This window comes from Anomaloglossus baeobatrachus, chromosome 1, assembly GCF_048569485.1.
Source record: "Anomaloglossus baeobatrachus isolate aAnoBae1 chromosome 1, aAnoBae1.hap1, whole genome shotgun sequence".
Lineage (NCBI taxonomy): Eukaryota > Metazoa > Chordata > Amphibia > Anura > Aromobatidae > Anomaloglossus > Anomaloglossus baeobatrachus.
In genome coordinates, this window is record NC_134353.1 from 141,404,870 (window position 1) to 141,423,868 (window position 18,999).

The 18,999-nt window shown below is 46.0% G+C and overlaps 1 protein-coding gene across 1 annotated transcript in view; it reads left to right on the forward strand.

Annotated features, from left to right (window-relative positions):
• Positions 1-10,065: 10,065 nt before the first annotated feature.
• Positions 10,066-18,999, forward strand: part of SLC7A2 (solute carrier family 7 member 2) — a 201,741-nt gene continuing 192,807 nt past the window's right edge. The window contains exon 1 of the mRNA XM_075347088.1: positions 10,066-10,225. The gene's annotated coding sequence lies outside the window, so the exon portion shown is untranslated. The remainder of the gene's footprint in view (positions 10,226-18,999) is intronic.

Consider the following 18,999-nt stretch of genomic DNA (forward strand, 5'->3'; position numbering starts at 1 on the left):
CAGCGGCGGCCCATTCCCTGGCCGCATACCTCGGGTGGCGTCATGACAAAAACCTCACAACTATCCCCATCATTCCTTTCTCAGCCATCTTCTGTACGACTCTGGGCAACGGAGCCCCGGGCTAGGCCGCCCATGACAACGACAGTCACGGCCTTGTCATGAACAGGATAACATGCCCAGCCTAAAAACCTTGGTACTGTGCGCTACACATTACTATACATTTCTCATTACTATTAATTAATATAAATTAATACTCTATGATTATCCCAGTAGTTTGAACACTCAACTTTCTAAACATTTTTAAACATATAAGGATAAACTGTAGCTATATGAATCTATTGGATTATGTACAGTATCATAAAAGTGAATACACCCATCACATTTCTGTAAATATTTTATTACATCTTTTCATGGGACAGCACTGAGGATATGACACTTCGATACAATGTAAAGTAGTCAGTGTCCAGCTTGTATAACAGTGTAACTATGGTGCCCTCTAAATAACTCAACACACAGTCATTAATGTCTAATCCGCTGGCTACAAAAGTCAGTACACCCCTAAGGAAAATTTCAAAATTGTGCCTAATTAGCCATTTTATCTCCCCGATGTAATGTCACTCTATTTAACAAAGTCTAAGGTGTGAATGGGGAGTAGATGTGTTACATTTGGTGTTCTTGCTCACACAGTCTCATACAGTGGGGGAAAAAAGTATTTAGTCAGCCACCAATTGTGCACGTTCTCCCACTTAAAAAGATGAGAGGCCTGTAATTGACATCATAGGTAGACCACAACTATGAAAGACAATATGAAGAAGCAAATCCAGAAAATCACCTAATCTGATTTGGCAAGATTGTTTTTGCAAATTATGGTGGAAAATAAGTATTTAGTCACCTAAAAACATGCAAGATTTCTGGCTTTCACGGACCTGTAACTTCTTCTATAAGAGGCTCCTCTGTCCTCCACTCATTACCTGTAGTATTGGCACCTGTTTAAACTTGTTATCAGTATAAAAGACACCTGTCAACAACCTCAAACAGTCACACTCCAATCTCCACTGTGGTGAAGACCAAAGAGCTGTCAAAGGACACCAGAAACAAAATTGCAGCCCTGCACCAGGCTGGGAAGACTGAATCTGCAATAGGCAAGCAGCTTGGTGTGATGAAATCAACTGTAGGAGCACTAATAAGAAAATGGAAGACATACAAGACTACTGATAATCTCCCTCAATCTGAGGCTCCACGCAAGATCTCACCCTGTGGGGTCAAAATGATCACAAAAACGGTGAGCAAAAATACCAGAACCACACGGGGGGACCTAGTGAATGACCTGCATAGAGTTGGGACCACTGTAACACACTAAGCCACCAGGGACTCAGATCCTGCAGTGCCAGACGTGGTCCCCTGCCTAAGCCAGTACATGTGCGGGCATGTCTGAAGTTTGCTAGAGAGCATTTGGATTATCCAGAAGATTATTGGGAGAATGTCATATGGTCTGATGAAACCAAAGTAGAACTATTTGGTAGAAACACAACTCATCATGTTTGGAGGAAACAGAATGCTGAGTTTCATCCAAAGAACACCATACCTACTGTGAAGCATGGGGGTGGCAACATAATACTTTGGGGCTTTTTCTCTGCAAAGGGACCAGGACGACTGATCTGTGTACATGAAAGAATGAATGAGGCCCTGAATTGTGAGATTTTGCGTGCAAACCTCCTTCCATCAGCAAGGGCATTTAAGATGAAATGTGGCTGGGTTTTTCAGCATGATAATGATCCCAAGCACACCACCAGGGCAATGAAGGAGTGGCTTCATAAGAAGCATATGAAGGTCCTGGAGTGGCCTAGCCAGTCTCCAGATCTCAACACCATTGAAAACCTTTGGAGGGAGTTGAAAGTCCGTGTTGCCCAGCGACAGGCCCAAAACATCACTGCTGTAGAGGAGATCTGCATGGAGGAATGGGCCAACATACCACCAACAGTGTGTGCCAACCTTATGAAGACTTACAGAAAACATTTAACCTCTGTCATTGCCAACAAAGGAAATATAACAAAATATTGAGATGAACTTTTGTTATTGACCAAATACTTATTTTCCACCATAATTTGCAAAAAATCTTGCCAAATTATACAGGGCGATTTTCTGGATTTGTTTTCTCATTTTGTATCATAGTTGTGGTCTACCTATGATGTCAATTACAGGCCTCTCTTTTTAAGTGGAAGAACTTGCACAATTGGTGGCTGACTAAATACTTTTCCCCACTGTATATTGGTCACTGGAAGTTCAACGTTCAACATTTTACCTCATGGCAAACAATTAATTTTTGCTCTACATAAAGATGGCCTAGGCTATAAGAAGATGGCTTACAACCTTAATCTGACCTGCAGTACAGCGGCCAAGACCATAGAGAGGTTTAACAAGACAGGTTCCACGCAGACTAGGCCTCGTCATGGTCGACCAAAGAAGTTGAATGCACATGCCAAGTGCCATATCCAGAGGGTGTCTTTCAAAATAGAAATATGAGTGCTGTCAGTTTGCTGCAGAGGTTAAAGGTGTGAGTGGGGGGGAAACCTGTAAATGCTCAGAACATACGCCGCACACTGCATCAAATTTACCTGCATGGCTATCGCTAATAAGCCTCTTCCAAAGATGATGCACAAGAAAGTCCACAAACAGTTTGCTGAAAATGAGTAGACTAAGGACCAGGATCACTGGAACCATGACCTGAGGTCTGATGAGACCAAGATAAACTTATTTGGTTCAGATAGTGTCAAGCATGTGTGGCGGTAACAAAGTGAGGGGTACAAAGACAAGTGTGTCTTACCTAGAGTCAAGCATGGTGGTGGGAGTGTCGTGGTTTGGGGCTGCATGAGTATTGCCAGCTGTAGGGAGCTAAAGTTCATTGAGGGAACCATGAATGCTAACATGTACTGTGACATACTGAAGCAGAGCATGATCCCCTCCCTTCAGAAACTGGTTTGCAGGGTAGTATGCTAACATGACCCCAAACACACCTCCAAGATGACCACTTCCTTGCTAAAGAACCTGATGGTAAAGGTGCTTGGCAAGCCAAGCATGTCTCCAGACATAAACCATATTGAGTATGTGTGGGGAAGGTGGAGGAGCGCAAGGTCTCTAACATCCACCAGCTCTGGGATGTCATCATGGAGGATTGGAAGAGGATTTCAGTGGCTCTTGTGAAGCTCTAGTGAACTCCATGCCCAAGAGAGTTAAGACAGTGTTTGAAAATAATGGTGGCCACACAAAATATTGAAACTTTGGGCACAATATGGCAATTTTCATTGAAGGTGTACTCACTTTTGTTGACAGCAATTTAGACATTAATGGATGTGTGTTGAGTTATTTAAGGGCACCAAATTTATACAGTTTTACAAGCTGTACACTGACTACTTTACATTGTGTCAAAGTGTCATGACTCATATCTCCAGTGTTGTCCCATGAAAAGATGTAATAAAATATTTACAAAAATGGGAGATGTGTATTCACTTTTGTGATATTCTGTAGGGTCAGTAGTACACACTACTGTCTTGTAGCACTAGGTCCCAAGGTTCAAATTTGACCAGATCTGTTATGTTTGGGCTCTTTCTTAGACCTCTTTCACACGTCCGTGAAAAACACGTATGTTTTGCATGGACTTGTAAAAAGTGTGTATGACCCTCCATGTGCCGTGATTTTGGCACATGAGTGTTCTCCGTGTGCTATCTGTGATAACACACGGGAACAGGAACTTTATGCTCACCTGTCCCTGGTGCTGCTGTCTGTGGTGCTGATGTCTTCTGCTCTACGGTCTCTGGCCCTGATGACTCCCGCTGCTGCTGCTTCCGGTTCTCGGTGCACTGAATATGCGATGAGCATAATGAGCGGGGGTCGGAAGCAAGTGACAGCAGCGGCAGAGACAGCATCACTGGAGAAGGTTAGTGTAGAAATTCATTTTATTTCACAGAAAAATGTTTTTTTCCGGTACATATCACACTGATGTCACACGGAGCACATCCGTGCGGTCCGTGTGACATCCGTGGTGCCGGAGAAAAACGGACATGTCTATGTGTGGAGCACACGGACACACGTATGCTCTACACGGATACATGGTCCATGTGAAAACTCGCACTTCTGCGCAGACCCATTGATTTTAATGGGTCTATGTGTACCCGTGTCTCCAGTACATGTGAAAACGGAAGTAACACGTACCGGAGACACAGATGTGTGAAGGAGGCCTAAAGCAGATTGTAAGCCTGATGAGAGAAATTACATGTTCAGTAGTGTAAAATACATCATATGCACAAAAGTATTGTGATACCAACACATATCTTCAGGAGACAGGTAAGTTCTCCTGGCTTTCACCAAACCTAGAAGCGTGATTCATCACTCCACAGAGCATGATTCCACTGCTCCAGAGTCCAGTGATGGCAAATTTATACCACTATATCCGGTGCTTGTCATTGGTAATATAAGGCTTGAATGCAACTGGAAACACATACCATGAAGGACCAGTCACATAGTTTGTGTGCTGATGTTAATCGCAGAGGACGTTTGGACTCTGCAGTTATTGAGGCAGCAGAAAGTTGGCCTCTCTTAAGGACTATGCAACAATATGGTAGAAAAAAGAAATGGCCGCACATCCAAAATTCATAAGTTGATCTAATGCCGTCAGGCAAAAAATTAAATACCTAGACATTAGGTTCTTGGTTTAACATTCTGATCAGACTGTATGAAGCCCACTGCCATGTCACGGCAAACCTCTGAGTGGGTCCCTAACTCTGACGCCTTAATGATGCGAAACCATGTGCCAACCATCGCGACAGCGACAATGGACCAGCAGGGCAGGCGACCTGGTGCCTCACAGCACCCATGCTGCAATGCTGAGTCCCCATGACTCAGGGTCACACCGCCCCACAGACACAAAATCACTGCAACAATTGCCATCACACAGCACATACACCCTGTGAAGGGAGCAGATTAACTCACCTTACACCAGCTCCCAGTATGTGAACTGGGAGAAAAGGAAAGGCAGACCCCTCTTGCAGTCTCCTGTTAATTAAAATCACCTGTGCCAAATGGGAGGGACTATGCGCCTGTTATGGTGTTACCAGCATCCCTGCACTGTCCTGCTCCTTCCTCCTGGTAGGGACGCATGTACACTCACCTTCCCAGCCACTCAGTTGTAGCTCCTGTTTTTCCGCTCCCTGCCACTGGCTTGCAGGGCTTGCGCATGCCACGCAGGTCTCCTGAGAGTGCACTTAGTATGTGTGCGCAACCACCTATTCTTAAAGGACCAGCCACCTCTAACCCAGAACCCTATGGCTATGATGCACTTGTGGTGCCCCTGAGGCTTCAGTCGCCACAGGGTATTGCACCTCATCCATCCCAGAAGAGAGAGACACACCTGCTTGTTTGTATGGGTACCTAACCAAAAGTTAATATGAAAAATTGAAATGTGACATTGCATAACTGCTGAGGATTATTTGAAAAAAAAGAAATATTTAGCTAATGTACTGATCAATTCATTACTGTCCCATACCACTTCACGGTAGTCTCTTATTTATGGGGTCCCTAACCAAATGTTACCTCTATATGCGGTTAAAACCTGTTTGTGTGTATGGGTACCTAACCAAAAGTTACCTCTATATGTGGTTGAAACCTTCTTGTGTATGGGAAGCCAGCTACCTAGCTATATAGGGATGGAACCGTGAAGTGGTTATGGGGCAGTAATGAATTGAGCAATATATTAGCTAAATATCTCTTTTTTGCATAACTGCTGAAGATTATTTGAAATGTCACATTTCAATTTTTAAATGTTTCATATGGCTAATTGTATTTTTCATTCGTCATGTATTATAAAGCAGTTATGCTTGTTCACATTTCTCTGAATTTGGTGTGCAGCTTTCACTTCATATAGATTGTGTATATTTTGGCTAGCACCCTGTTCACATTTACAATGGTGTTCCAGCAGTCTTTTTTGATTGTTATGCAGTTTTTTCTGTCTGAGAACCCAGTCCCGCCCTTTAGTCATCTTTATTCCATTTCCTATATAGCCAGGTCCCTGGCTTCCCATACACAAGCAGGTTTCAACCACACATAGAGGTAACTTTTGGTTAGGTACCCATACACACAAGGAGGTTTAACTGCATATAGAGGTAACATTTGGTTAGGGACCCCATAAATAAGAGATTACCGTGAAGTGGCAATGGGGCAGTAATGAATTGATCAATATATTAGCTAAATATCTCTTTTTTTCTCAAATAATCCTCAGCAGTTATGCAATGTCACATTTAAATTTTTCATATGGCTAATTGTATTTTTCATTCTTTATGTATTATAAAGCAGTTATGCTTGTTCATATTTCTCTGAATTTGGTGTGCAGCTTTCACTTCATATAGGTGGTCTGGGTGTATCTGCCCTTCGTGGGCTGGGCGGTGGTATGGCGCGAAAAGCTGTACCTGCCCACCCCAGCCGAAAAAGGAAGAAGATCAGGAGTCCTGCCTCCAAAAATATAATGTTTTATTGCAAAAGTTTTGCCTGTTTTATATATGATGAAGACTTTTATTATGACGACAGTTTTTGTAATTGAAATGCTATTTTTCTAAGTTTTATTGATATGCAAAGTTTTGATATGCTACTTTTATATAGGCTATGTGAAAAATATACAAAGTTTTTATTTGACTGCTAGGGTTATCATGTTGCAACGTTTAAGTGGTATTGCCTCCCATAAAGGGAAGAATGTTAATTGTTCTGCATAATCAAAATATTGCTTTGTACCATTGTAGTGCGGATAAGCTGGAATTTGCTGTGAGCGTATGTGGCGCCCCTGAGGCTTCAGTTGCCACTGGGTATTGCACCTCATTTAAGGTGCAGTATTTATCCCGGGTAAAGAGGAGGTCAGTACCAGTAACCACACCATTCATCACACACACTGTTAAGCGGGCTTTACACACAGCAACATCACTAGTGATGTCACTGGTGAAAGCACCCACCCCCATCAGTTGTGCGTCACGGGCAAATCGCTGCCCGTGGTGCACAACATCGCTAGGACCCGTCACACATACTTACCTGCCTAGCGATATCGCTGTGGCCAGCGAACCGCCTCCTTTCTAAGGGGGCAGTTCATTTGGCGTCACAGCGGCGTCACTAAGCGGCCGCCCAATAGAAGCAGAGGGGCGGAGATAAGCGGGCCGAACATCCCGCCCACCTCCTTCCTTCATGTGGGCGGCCGCAGGTACGGTGACGTTCGACGTTCCTGCGGTGTCACACGAAGTGATGTGTGCTGCCGCAGGAACGGCGAACAACCTGCGTCCTGCAACAGCAACGATAATCGGGAAAGGAACGACGTATCAACGATCAACGATTAGGTTAGTAATTTTGATCGTTAACGGTCGTTCCTGCATTTCACACGCAACGACGTCGCTAACGAGGCCGGATGTGCGTCACAAATTCCGTGACCCCAACGACATCTCATTAGCGATGTCGTTGCGAGTGAAGCCCGCTTTAGTTTTCCTTTCCCTGGGGATTGGGTTAGGGTAGGGTTTTTAGGATGATCGCCAGAACATATGGGGTCTCCCACCCACTTGTCCAGGGTCACAAGAGGGAGGAGCACATCAGGGGGGAAGTAGGAGACACACACAGTGTGGGAGTCGAAGTTCACCAGTGGAACATGTGAGACGCAGGAGTTACATGGTCGCTGAGGGAGAGCACAGGGCTCCCTCAGGCCTGGGGCAGATGGGGTGTGGAGCCCAAGGTTGGGGGGAACTTTATGCCCCTCTAACAAATCCAATCTAGAAAACAAGTCTCCTGGCCCACCACAAGCACCCGGGGCAAAGCAGCATATAGAGCCAGGAGTCGTGACCAAGGGACGACCCAACAACGGACTCGCACTGCCTGCTATATGGGACAGGAAAATTAACAAGGTACGGGGTCCCAGCGTAGCTTCAAGCCACAGGGATTCATCAAACACAGTGCAGGGATGAAGGGCTCACGGTCCACGACACCGGTTCTAGCCTCTGAACTATCCGGGATCGACTGGAGCCAATCACGATGGAAACCGCCATTTAATGGTGACGACATTGTAGTGAGTAAAGAACTTTGACCTCAGCCTCTATGTTGTCCCCATCCTTGCCGTTGCCCCTAGGCTCCGGTGCCATAGACTACAACCACCATCATCCTCCCTGGGGCCTAGCTCTGCCTGTGGAGAGCTGCAACATCTGAGCTGCATTACCATCCGCCCCAAAAGAGAGAGACCCTTCGCAGCGGCGGCTCCCTCTGATAGCCGCATACCACAGGTGGCGTCCCGAGACAACTACTCCCAACATCCCCAACCCCTTCATCTTTATTGACACCGACAGGGTCATGGAAGCGGGCCAGGCCACTGTGACATCCCAAACCGACACCACCGGCCCAGTGACGAGTAAAATCGCAGGCCCCATGGGCGTGTCACACTAGGCATTTAAGACGCCCTTCACGTATAGGAAGTGCCTGAGCAATGTTGTCTAACCTTAGACGCGTTGCTAGATGTTCAGGTCCCTTCCCATCTGCTGTGGTCTTGCTGTGTGTACTAACACATATCAATATCCTAGTACCTGTGGACCAGCTGCATCCAATGTTCCATTTGTGCCTGCTGTACGAGCTGTACTTGCTGCACCTGCTATACCACCCGTGCCTGCTGTACCAGCTGTATCTGCTACACCTGTCAGCCATAGCCGCCACTCCTGCCGTATCTGCCAGACTCTCCAGCTTGGTCGGTTCCAGGCATCCAGCTTTATGAGACATCCCAGCTGCATCGTCCAATATTAGAGACTGTCTTTATCCGTATCTCTGGGGCCAGCTGTCACAGTACCGCGTATCCCTGAGTAGCACCTGGTGGCAGCCAAGCCCATCCTATCAGAATCCCCACCCCCCGGAGAACTGCAGGAATTAAGTATAAGAATAGATAGACCATTATTTCTAATATTCAAAAAACAGATTTAGGCTATGTCCGCACTTTGTGTTGAGGTAGTTGCAGTTCTAAACGCATCCTCTGGCGGAAATGGTATTTGCCAAAGTTGCTTTTGACCTCTAAAACGCTATAAATACGCTTGCGTTTTCACCGCGTTTTTACCGCGATTTACATGCTTTTTCATGGCTTTAAGTCAGATGCGTTTTGATGACATTCAAACACTATGAAAAAATGGTAAAAACAAATGATAAATTTCAAGATTAAAATCATAAGCAAAATAGCTGATTTTATTAAAAGGATAACTGTTAATATTTATGTAGAAATTAACGTTAAATTAATGTTTTTCTTAATTTTAATTGTCGGACTATATGTGTGTGTAAAGGGATATATCATGCCTTTTATATAATGTCTAAAACGCATGCATTTAATTTGTCAAAAACGCTTGTTTTCTGCATCCAAAAAGCTTGTAAAACGCTAGGATTTTGTTGGTGAATGCGTTTTGAAACTTCTCATTGACTTCAATGTTAGCAAAATGCTGCCAAAATGGCAAAACAATTGACATGCTGCTTCTTTAAACGCTGAGTTTTTGCCCAAAATTATGCAAATTAAACGCAGCGTTTAGAACAGTATTGTGCGCACAAGAAATCCCTAATTCCCATAGACTTTGCTTGAAATTCTGAGGTTATCCTCTTTGTGAGCAAAATCCTGGTAGTTTTGAGATGGCTCCTCAGTACTAAAAGGCAATTGTAAAGGATCTGTGCTAATGCCGACAAATTGAGTATAACCACATGGAAATATTTTGGGAAGAAGAGAGATTCAGGGGTAATGAGGTGCAGTCAGGGGCTCATTTCTTGTCCTTCTTCAGTGGCATTGCAGGGGACATGAATCCACACTCTCTACAGGAATGCAGTCTTCTCCAGCCCTGGCAGGCAGCATTGCTCTTGTTTTGTGTATTTGAGAACAGTTTGCTTCTTTCAGATCTAACTTTAAATCCAATGAAATCCACATTTGCCAAGAACCAAACCCACACAAGGCGGCTCCCTGCTCAGCTCCCTGCCATTGGTGTGAGTGTGCTCAGTGAGTGAGTGCACCTCCCTCTCCCCCATGCTGCCTGTCAGACACCCGACCCTCTGGATTTGCTGTGTGCAGCCCCTCTGTAACGTGGTATCTGGCTCCCACCGGTTCAAGCTGCTAAATACAATCCCTGCAAGAATCCCATACTCCATACACAGTCAGGGGAGAAGACTTTAGGAAAAGGAGAAGACCCCTCTAAAACCTGTAAGTTGTGATCTCTATTTCCCCAATATGACAGCTTACAGGGCCCCTGGCATTGAAAGGGTGAATATCTTTTGGGAGGTGTGTCTGTGGTGAAGGAGTTCCCTTACATATTTGGGATGAGCCCATTGCTGCACTGCATTGCAAGCAAGCGATATTAGTTTTGCATAGGACTGCAGTTGTATGAAAACTTGTATGAAGCACTTTTTTCCCATGATTTATTTACCCATTGACACAGACATATCATTAAAATCGACAGCGACATTTCTTGCTGTAATTAAGCCTATAAACACTGGGGGAGATTATACCCCGCAGGACTGGTAGCCCAATGCAAATCCAGCAAGCCGCACATTAACCTTTACTTCCCATCATGTCATGCTATGCTATTTGTATAACTTGGCCATCACAATATAATGCCGATACATGGTCAAACTATGCAAACAGCATCGAAGAATTATCATTGTCAGTAGGGCACAATGTACTAATTCTTAGAAGCATTATCGCAATGGCTAATGAATAACTTGCTCATGTATTTTTTATACTGGATATATATTGTTGTATCTACTTCATTTTATCCGAAAGAGGAAAAGTATTCCAGCAAATAGTAAGTATTGCTGCGCTTGTATTGCGTGCACCTAATATTTGTTCTTTGGGGTGTGTGATTGACAGAGGAGGGAGGAGGTGACGTGAGATAGAGCCTAGACCGTGTGATAAAAAGTATCAAAATCTGTCACAGGTCATGTAAAAAACTGGTGAATCGTGTTTTAGACGTATTTAAAAGTATATAAAAAAAAACAAACAAATACATTCACTGCACCGAGCCAGGTTGTTACATTTTTCTACTTCATCCAGAGGGCAGGACTTGCTATCAAATTTTGGCTAAAATGTTTAGTACTAAATAAACCAACCAAAAAGTGTAAAGTTGGCTAAAAATGTAAAATGCATCAAAATGAATTCAGTATCAGTCACTAAAGGCCGCTTTACACGCAACGACGTATCTAACGATATGTCGTCGGGGTGACGGAATTCGTGACGCACATCCGGCGTCGTTAGTTAGCGACGTCGTTGCGTGTGACACTTACGAGCGACCGCTAACGATCAGAAATACTCACCAAATCGTTGATCGTTGACACGTCGTTCATTTTCCAAATGTCGTTGCTCGTGCTGGACGCAGGTTGTTCGTCGTTCCTGAGGCAGCACACATCGATACGTGTGACACACCGGGAACGACGAACAACAGCGTTCCTGCGTCCTCCGGCAACGAGGTGGGAGTGAAGTGAATGCGGCTGCTCTCTGCCCCTCCGCTTCTATTGGTGGCCCGCTGATTGACATCGCTCTGACTCCGCATGAACCGCCCCCTTATAAAAGAGGTTGTTCGCCGGCCATAGCGACATCACTAGGAAGGTAAGTCCGTTTGACGCGTCCTAGCGATATTGTTCGCCACGGGCAGCGATTTGCCCGTGATGCACAAACGACGGGGGCGGGTGCGATCGCTAGTGACATCTTCAGAATTCCGGATTGTCTAAAAATTAGCATTAGTGAACCTTCCCCCATTGTACCTCTTGATGAAAGGGACATGTGAGTGTGCCCTTTCTTACCTACTATATAAGGCTGTGTGACCACAATCAGTGTTTGTAGCGTTTTGGACGCAGCGTGTCTGCATTGTACAGTACAAGCACAGTGGATACGTTTTCTAGAAATCCCGTGTCTACTGTGCATGTACGGACCACAGCAAAAACTGACCTGCGGTGCGGATTTCCGAGCAGCAAGCATGTCAATTCTTTGCTGCGGACTTGCAAGCGTTCTCCATAGTGAGAGATCACAGCGCCCCAAACCCTGATTGTGGGTACAAGTAGCTGCGGTCTATTGCGGAGGAGACTCGCGGCCCTGATTGCGGGCACGTACCCTACCAGTTCAGAGCACAATCAATCTGATAAAGAAGTATCAATCAAGTATTCTTTTGGGAACACAATTTTCATGGCTTTACAACCCCTAAAGGTTCAGTTACTTCTTCATCAGCCTATGCAGTTGTACATGTTCCTCAGTCATAACCATTGAATACAGTATTTATAATTAATGAACATTCATCAGGTGTTATCAGAACTATGTGACAGGGGCCAGCTGCTCATGTAAATAGCTAAGCCAGCCCCCCTCTGCCTATACAGGAGCTGCGACAAGGAAGAAGACTGGCTTAGCTACGGAGATAGGCGGTCAGCCAGCCCCCTTTGAACCAGCACTGGTCATTACCACCACAGAAAGTGGTGTTCTGTGTCAGACACAAAACCTGAGAAAAGAGTTTGCGTTGTAAGATTGGAGCACATTTCAGATGGGAACTATATAAGTAAGTTGCGTGACTTACTCAGTGAAACATATTTAAAGAGAACCTTTCAGCAAATTTTTCATGTTGAACACAATGTAATAGAGGCTGAGGAGCGGAATAAAACATTTTTTTATGATTGATCAGCATCATAAAGGTGGAAGAAGTACACTCCCTTAGTGAAAACTTTCTAACACCCACTTGGACTTAAAGAGGTTGGCTACTACTTTAACATTGATGATCTATCCTTAGGAAAAGTCATCAATGTCTGATCAGCCGGGTCCGACACCCCCACCTCGCCAGTCCGCTGTTCTTGGTCCCAGCACCGGCAGCACGTGGCCGTAAATGCTTAGCTTCAGTGGCCGTGGCTGGGTACTGCTCCCAAATAAATAGGAGGATGTGCAGTACCTGGGCGCAGCCACTATCAGTTGATGGGGCAACTCCGGAACTGAACATTGCCAGCTGCCTGCTTCTGCTGCCGGCAACGAGAACAGCTGATCGGCAGGGGTACGGGGTTTCTGACCCTGGCCGATCAGACATTAATGGCCTATCCTATGGATAGATCATCAATGTTAAAGTAGTGGACAACTTCTTTTGTGAAAATTAACTAATTAGGGGCAAAACACTTTGATTGCTAATATCTCTGAAACTGACAGATGAAATAAAAAAACAGACTATTCCAAACAAATGTTTTATATTAGAGTTTCCAAGAATGCCGGGGCAATAGAAGATAATCCTTAAAAAATTAGATCTTTATTCCAAAATACAGTCATGGCCAAAAGTGTTAGCACCCTGGATAGTGTTCCAGAAAATGAGGGATTTCTCACAAACAATTATTGCAGTTACACATCTTTTGTTGTGCATGTGTTTATTGCCTTTATGTGTAGTAGAACAACACAGAAAAAAAAAAAACAGAAATAAAAAGAAAATTGGACAAAGTTTCACGCAAAACTCACACTATGGCAGGAGACCCAGGATGACCCTACTGATGACACAGGCATAAACAACCTAGAGTGTAGTTGGCCAAAATATACATGAGTAAGCCAAAATCCTTTTGGGAAAGCGTCTTGTAGACAGATGAGAACAAGATAGAACTTTTTGGTAAAGCACATCATTCTACTGTTTACCAAAAATGGAATGAGGCCTACAAAGAAAAGTACACAGTACCTACAGTCAAATACAGTGGAGGCTCAAAAACGTTTTGGGGTTGTTTTGCTGCTTCTGGCACTGGATGTCTTGACTGTGTGCAAGGCATCATGAAGTTTGAAGATTACCAAAGGATTTTGGGTTGTAATGTAGTGCCCAGTGTCAAAAAGCTGGGTTTGTGTCGTAGGTCATGGGTCTTCCAGCAGGAAAATGACCCCAAACATACGTCAAGAAGCACCTAGAAATGGATGGAAACTGAAATGCTGGAGAGTTCTGAAGTGGCAGCAATAAGTCCGGATCTAAATCATATTGAACACCTGTGGAGAGATCTTAAGATTGCTGTTGGGAGAAGACGTCTTCAAATATAAGAGACCTGGAGCAGTCTGCAAAACAAGAGTGGTCAAAAATTCCAGGTGAGAGGTGGAATAAGCTTATTTTACAAGCTTATTAAAGGAAGTGATTGCAGTTATTTATTCCAAAGGATGTGAAAGTTGAGAGTTGCCAACAATTTTGTGCTGCCCATTTTGGGTGTGTGTGTGAAATGATGTCGAATTATCCTTTTTTTCTCAGTTTATTTTTTGTGTTGTTCCAATACACAATTGAAATAAACATGTGCATTACAAAACATGTGTAATTGCATTATTTTTCTGGGAGAAATACTTAAAGGGGCGGTTTATCCATATTCATTATTGGCCACATCGATGTTATGTTGAGAAACAAGGTTTCTCTCAAATACCTTGTGTTGCCAATAGAGCCTGTGAGCAGCGCTATTGCGGACTGCTCTTCCCCATCGCCTGACCCCCGAGCTCCGTGACCTCGAGGATCTGGTGATGTGTTGTCAACTTCCTATTCACCTGACATCACCGCGGCCAGCCCCAGTCTCCATAATATCAATGTGGGCAATAACTTCTTTAAAGGGGTGGTTCACCCATTTTTTTTTAAGTTCTACTTACCATTCTAGGCGTTTTCTCCATTGGCTTCTGTTTCCATTTCTGGCACTGAGCGGCGCTACCCTGCACGCTCAGTGCCTGTCACATGACCCCCTGCAGCTGTGACCGCCAGTATCCTCTGACGTCCCGGAAATTCCGGGCTCTCAAACTTGTCGGGTACGTCAGAGGAGGCTGGCACCACTCAGATTGAGTGACAGGGCTGTGGGCGATGACTACCGCACGGCACAGCCCAGCATCGAGGGGAGGAGCCGGAGGACGTCAGTGTGCAGCCGGCTAAGCGTCCTGCAGATGGTGAGGCACGGGGCGCCAGTGTGCAGTACAGGAGGGGTTCTTCAGCTGAAATCCCCCCCTGCACGTAAGTATCTGATCACACTTTCCACCCGCCCACTCTGCTGTGATGTCAGGAGAGTGGCCGGTGTCGGGCAGTGTGATCATGTTCTCCTCCCAGCTGCACTGCAGGACGCAGCAAGACACTGACAGGCATGTCACCGCTGTGCTCTGCCATCTGTCCTGCTGCATGGGACCAACTGTCTGCACTCTGTCACCTGCACCACAAGTCACAGAGTGGAGACAGTTAATGACAGAGCACCTCTGCCCCCCCACTCTTCTTTCCCCACTCTCTTCTCTCCCCCCACTCTTCTCCCCCTCTCTCTTTTCCCTCGCTCTCGCTCTTTTCCCTCGCTCTCGCTCTTTTCCCTCGCTCTCTTTTCCCTCGCTCTCTATTCCCTCGCTCTTTTCCCTCGCTCTCTTTTCCCTCGCTCTCTTCTCTCGCTCTCTTCTCGCCCTCCTCGCTCTCTTCTCCCCCTCCTCGCTCTCTCCCCCTCTCCCCCCCGCTCTTTCCCCCCCACTCTCTTTCCCCCCGCTCTCTTTCCCCCTCTCGCTCTCTTCCCCCTCGCTCTCTTTCCCCCCGCTCTCTTTCCCCCCCGCTCTCTTTCCCCCGCTCTCTTTCCCCCCCTCGCTCTCTTTCCCTCCCCCCTCGCTCTCTTTCCCTCCCCCCCTCGCTCTCTTTCCCTCCCCCCTCGCTCTCTTTCCCTCCCCCCCTCGCTCTCTTTTCCTCCCCCCCTCGCTCTCTTTTCCTCCCCCTCTCGCTCTCTTTTCCTCCCCCCCTCGCTCTTTCCCTCCCCCCTCGCTCTCTTTTCCTCCCCCCCCTCGCTCTCTTTCCCTCCCCCCCTCGCTCTCTTTCCCTCCCCCCTCGCTCTCTTTCCCTCCACCCCTCGTTCTCTTTTTCTCCCCCCCTCACTCTCTTTTCCTCCCCCCCTCGCTCTCTTTTCCTCCCCCCCTCGCTCTCTTTCCTCCCCCCTCGCTCTCTTTTCCTCCCCCCCTCGCTCTCTTTTCCTCCCCCCTTGCTCACTTTTCCTCCCCCTCTCGCTCTCTTTCTCTCCCCCCTCTCGCTCTCTTTTCCTCCCCCCCTCGCTCTCTTTTCCTCCCCCCTCGCTCTCTTTCCCCCCCTCGCTCTCTCTCTCTTTTCCCTCGCTCTCTCCTGGCATGGTCAGTACAGAAATCTCTCCATCGTGGAGGGGTGAGAGGGAGTAATAAACATGGAGTCCCTACTGTATCTGTGTATTTATTTCTAATAAAGTATTTTTCTCTGTGTGATGTCTTTTTTTTTTTTTTTAAACCCTTTATTGGAGATTCTTAATGGCCAGGTCAAACTTGGCCTGACATTAAGAATCTCGGGCTTTATACCAGCTGGTAAAACATAGCTGGTATTAACCCCTTATTACCCAGCGTGCCACCTGCCACCAGGGCCACTGGTAGAGTTGGATACAGCGCCAGAAGATGGCGCTTCTATGAAAGCGCCATTTTCTAGGGCGGCTGTGGACTGCAATTCGCAGTGGGGGGCCCAGAAAGTTTGGGCACCCTGCACTGCGGATTCCAATCCCCAGCTGCCTAGTTGTACCTGGCTGGACTCAAAAAATTCGGCGAAGCCCACGTCATTTTTTTTTTTTTCATTATTTCATGAAATTTATGAAATAAAAAAAAAAAGGGCTTCTCTATATTTTTGGTTCAGCCGGGTACAAATAGGCAGCTGGGGGTTGGGGGCAGCCCATAGCTGCCTGCTGTACCTGGCTAGCATACAAAAATATGGCGAAGCCCACGTCATTTTTTTAAAAAAGTTTTCAGGCAGAAACCTTTATAAAAAATAATGCTTCCCTGGATTTCTATTGCCAGTGAAAGTAACACCAAGCAGCAGGGGTTAGCAGCCAGTAGCTGCTTGGGTTACCCTTAGCAATAGAAAATGCAGTGGGAGCCCACAAACAATGTGATTTTTTTTTTTTTTTTTTTTAATGAATTTTTAAAAAAAAATCGACATGGGCTTCGCCCATCGAGCACCAGAGCATTTAACTGCTCAATTCATCCCAAGTAATCAGATGACTCCAGTGTCGGCCGATTACTTGTTCTGTGTCCCCCTGCATCCATTGCAGCGTGTACGGGCTGTGAGGTCAGCGGAGTTCAGTCCAGCACTGGAGTTAGCTGATCTGAACTCAGCTGAACTTCAGCCTGCACACGCTGCGATGGATGCAGGGGGACATAGAACAAGTAAGGTCTAAGCCACACGGCGAGAAGAACAGTGCGAGTGGAGTGCGATCAAACATCACATTCCACTCGGACCAATATTAGCCTGTGTGTCAGCACACATGAGCGATTATTTTCTCCGCCCTAATTGGACCGAGAAAACAATCGCAGCATGCTACAACTGTAATGCAATACTCTCTCTTTTACCCATTCAAGTGTATGTGGTGAGAGAAAAATCACACTGCATTTGCGGTACATCGGTGGACTACGGAGGAGAGAGAGAGAGAAATCCCTCCCACCCCTCCTCAGTGCTGGCCCACCCCTCGAGTGGCGGACCGCCCCCCGCAGCTGAGGTCTGCTCGCACAGTCGGACCTCAGTCGCAGGGACACACGCATGACACTCAGCTCTGCTGTACTGAGCGTGAGCCGAGTGTAATGCGAGGGGATCGCAGTAATCCCCGTGTGGCCCCAGCCTGATCGGCCGACACTTGAGTCAGCTGATCTGAACTCAGCTGAACTCCTGTACACACAGCCCACACACACAGCCCGCACACGGTCACATGTGATCATATCACAGTGACTGCTGTTAAGGCTACATTCACATGACCGTTCCGTTTTTGCGGGCCACAAAAAACGGTCCTTTTTTTTCACGGATGCATCCTAGTGGCATCCGTGTGACATCTGCGTGCCTTCCATTTGTTTTGCGGACCGCAAAAAACGGAAGCAGCAAGAAAGATAAATAGATGAGTAGATATAGAGATGGATAGATAGATATAGAGACCGAGAGATAGAGGAATGAATTAATGAATGAATGAATAGAGGGCTGGATAGATAGATAGATAGATAGATAGATAAGAAAGACATATATAATGTCCTACCCCCCTGCATATTCTAAGCTGGCACCCTTTTGTGACTTTCATGTGGCACTAAGGTGCTTAGTCTTGTATTTAGCCAAAAAATAAATAAATTAAAAAAATGACATGCGGTCCCCCTATCTTTTGTAGCCAGCTAGGGTAAAGCAAACGGCTGAAGCCTGCAAACCACAGCTGGCAGCTTCACCTTGGCTGGTAATCTGCACCCCACGCTGTTATTTTAAATTAAATAAATAATTTAAAACAAAAAACACGGGGTCCCCCGAAATTGGATCACCAGCCAAGGTAAAGCGGACAGCTGTGGTCTGGTATTCTCAGACTAGGGAGGTTCACAGCTATTGGACACTCCCCAGCCTAAAAATAGCAGGCTGCAGCCACCCCAGAAGTAGCGCATCCATTAGATGTGCCAGTCCTGGTGCTTCGTGCCAGCTCATCCCGTTGCCCTGGTGCGGTGGCAAACGGGGTAATATATGGCGTTAATACCAGATGTGTAATGTCACCTGGCATCAAGCCCTGGAGTTAGTGATGTCAGGCATGTAACAGATACCCGACATCACCAACCCAGGCAGTAATAAAAAAAAATAATAGACAACAAACACATTTTTATTTGAAAAAACACTCCCCAACACATTCCCTCTTTCACCAATTTATTAGAAAGAAAAACAAATCCAGGTCTGGTGTAATACAAGGGGGTCCCACGATGATCCATACCATAGTCAATGTCCCAGTCAATGAAGAACAGAATGTTCCCTATTTGCTGGGAGAGCCGTGCAGTGACCTGAGCTAACATCAATAGGTCAGCCCAGGTCACTGCAGGGCATGACAAGTGCTGCTATCAGGAGGTTAGCGAGGTATATTACCTGCGATGATCACTGAACTCCTGACAGCAGCACTGTTACCGAGTTCAATGACCGCCGCCTTCACAAACAAAGTATCGCGAGCGGCCCGTGACGTCACCACTAGTCACAGTCTCGG